Source organism: Nicotiana attenuata, chromosome 5, assembly GCF_001879085.1.
Source record: "Nicotiana attenuata strain UT chromosome 5, NIATTr2, whole genome shotgun sequence".
Taxonomy (NCBI): domain Eukaryota; kingdom Viridiplantae; phylum Streptophyta; class Magnoliopsida; order Solanales; family Solanaceae; genus Nicotiana; species Nicotiana attenuata.
The window spans coordinates 35,327,912-35,331,110 of record NC_031993.1 but is presented as its reverse complement, the minus strand read 5'-3'; positions in this window follow the sequence as shown (position 1 = coordinate 35,331,110).

The following is a 3,199-nucleotide window of genomic DNA, read 5'->3' as shown; positions in this document are numbered from 1 at the left end:
CGGCAAAAACAGTGTTTCCTTCATCTGTTTCAGCGAGTTTTCAGTTGTCTCCTTCTGTTATTTGGTGGTAATTTTATAGACCTCACTTCAATCCAACAATGTCTTTGGGAGTCGATGCCTTTAGGTCTAAAAACCAGGGTTCTGGCAGTTCCGGTGTTATGACTACCTCAGAACCTTTAATGGGAAGTTCAAACTACTTAGCTTGGGCTTCGTCTGTCGAGCTGTGGTGTAAAGGTCAAGGTGTTCAAGATCATTTAATCAAGAAGTCTAGCGAAGGAGATGAAAAGGCCAAAGCACATTGGGAGAAGATCGATGCTTAATTATACAGTATTCTGTGGCGATCTATTGATTCCAAGTTGATGCCCTTGTTTCGTCCATTCCAAACATGTTATTTGGTTTGGGAAAAGGCTCGCACTTTATACACTAATGACATATCTCGTTTCTATGATGTGATATCGCGGATGACAAATTTAAAGAAACATGAATTAGATATGTCTACTTACTTGGGACAAGTACAGGCAGTCATGGAGGAATTCGAGAAGTTGATGCCAGTTTCTGCTAGTGTTGAAAAGCAGCAAGAGCAGCGACAAAAGATGTTTCTAGTTCTTACTCTTGCTGGGCTTCCTAATGATCTTGACTCATTACGCGATCAGATTTTGGCTAGTTCGACTGTCCCCACAGTTGATGAATTATTCTCTCAATTACTTCACCTTGCTGCAGCACCAAGTCACCCAGCGATCTCATCACAGACACTTGACTCATCTGTTCTCGCATCCCAGACAGTGGACAATCGGGCATCTCATACTATGGAGAATAGACGAGGAGGAAGTCGTTTTGGAAGATCTAGACCCAAGTGCTCTTATTGTCATAAACTTGGATACACTCGTGAGGTGTGCTATTCCTTACATGGTCGCCCACCCAAAAATGCTTATGTTGCTCAGACTGAGACTACAGGTAACCAGGGATTTTCTTTATCTGAAGGGGAGTATAATGAGTTCCTTCAATATCGAGCAAGTAAGCAGACATCTCCACAAGTAGCCTATGTTGCTCAGACTGATACTTCTGTTACTGGTAATTCTTTTGCTTGTGTTTCCCATTCTAGTACTCTTGGACAATGGGTTGTGGACTCAGCCGCTTCTGATCATATCTCTGGTAATAAATCACTTTTGTCAAATATTGCGTATTCACAGTCTCTTCCCACTGTTACTTTAGCCAATGGGTCTCAAACTAAAGCAAAAGGTGTTGAACAAGCGAATCCCCTACCCTCTGTCACTCTAGATTTCGTTCTTTATGTCCCTGGCTGTCCTTTTAATCTTGCATATGTTAGTCGTTTGACTCGTGCCCTCCACTGTGGTATATATTTTATTGATGATTCTTTTATTATGCAGGACCGCAGTACGGGACAGACGATTGGAACAGGACTTGAATCAGAAGGCCTTTACTACCTTAACTCGCTCAATTCCTCCAAGGCATGTCTAGTTACAGATCCTCCGGACCTAATTCACAGACATTTAGGACATCCAAGCTTATCCAAGCTTCAGAAGATGGTGCCTAGTTTGTCTAGTTTATCTACATTAGAGTGNCTCACTAAAAGAGATCCTAGCATGAACCTCATCATCCTAAATCCCATAAGCCATTGTATTCCCTCTTAAGTGCCCAAAAATGGCGCATCCGAGATACCCACTCTGAAAAGAGCTTATGTGAATCTGAAACCATTATCTTAGCTTCTATTATACAGAAATGTAATCTATAATGTTACAAAAATACTGCGAGTTTCGACACCATCCAATGCAAATCTCAAATTTTAGCCATTTATAAATCAGAAATGCCTCAAATACCACATATTAATCTTGAACCCATTAGAACCTTCTCGAGAGTCATCAACCGTACTCTAATCTCAAATGCACCACCAAATAAGCTAAATGACATGTGCTCCATTAGCACACCAACACCCAAAAAACGTGACCCCACCTTAACGTAACTGAGTGACTCCCTACTCTTAGCACATCACATCCATCACGAATAATAGACCCGAAACATTTTAAGATTTTCATATATTCATGGAGTGTAATACATCATGCATCTAGAAATTTCCTTGCTCAAGTCATCCTCAAAACAAACCTTTATAAGTCGTAACTGATCCTCAAATATGCCTCAGACCAATACCAATATAACACATAACCATGCAATCCAATTGTCTATAGAAGACTCCCACTTGGCTTGAAGCCATAAACATAATATCCGCTAACCCCATAAACTACCTTTACTCCATCAGTGCCATATCCCGAACAGTAATCACAAACTCTCATACGCTCATGTAGCACTCTTTATGACTGAACTCTGAATGACTACTGCACTTTAGACCTTAGTTATTTCGTAGGTAACTCTGGCCATGGGATTTCTGTGAATACTGATGATCTAACAAAGGTCATATTTTTTTTAGTCTAAACCTTTCTTTACCTCTTATGACCATTCTGACCACCTTGATATATCTGAGGTCTTACCTATACCAACCTTTAAGGAGTCTACTATAGCTCCTCCTTCACCTTCCGTCACAGAAGTCTTACCCATTCCAACCATTGGGGAGTCTAGTGTGGCTCCTCCTAGACTCCCTGCCACAGGAACACCACTCTTGACATATCATCGTTGTCCGCACCCGGCATCAGGCCCAGCTTATTCACGTCCTGCACCTGACCCTGCTCCTACTGCGGACTTGTCTCTTCCTAGTACACTGATTGCACTTCGGAAAGGTATACGGACCACCCTTAATCCTAATCCCCATTATGTCAGTTTAAGTTATCATCGTTTGTCATCACCCTATTTGCTTTTCTATCTTCTTTGTCCTCTGTTTACATCCCTAAGTCTACAGGTGAAGCATTGTCTCATCCAGGATGACGATAGGCTATGATTGACGAGATGTCTGCTTTACATACGAGTGGTACTTGGGAGCTCGTCCCTCTTCCTTCCTGTTGGTTGTCGTTGGGTGTATGCAGTCAAGGTTGGTCCGGATGGTAAGGTTGATCGTCTTAAGGCTCGTCTTGTTGCAAAGGATAATACTCAGATATTTGGGCTCGATTACAGTGATACTTCTCTCCCGTGGCTAAGATAGCATCAGTCCGCCTTTTTCTATCCATGGCTGTTGTTCGCCATTGGCCCTCTATCAGCTGGACATTAAGAATGCTTTTTTACACGGTGGAAC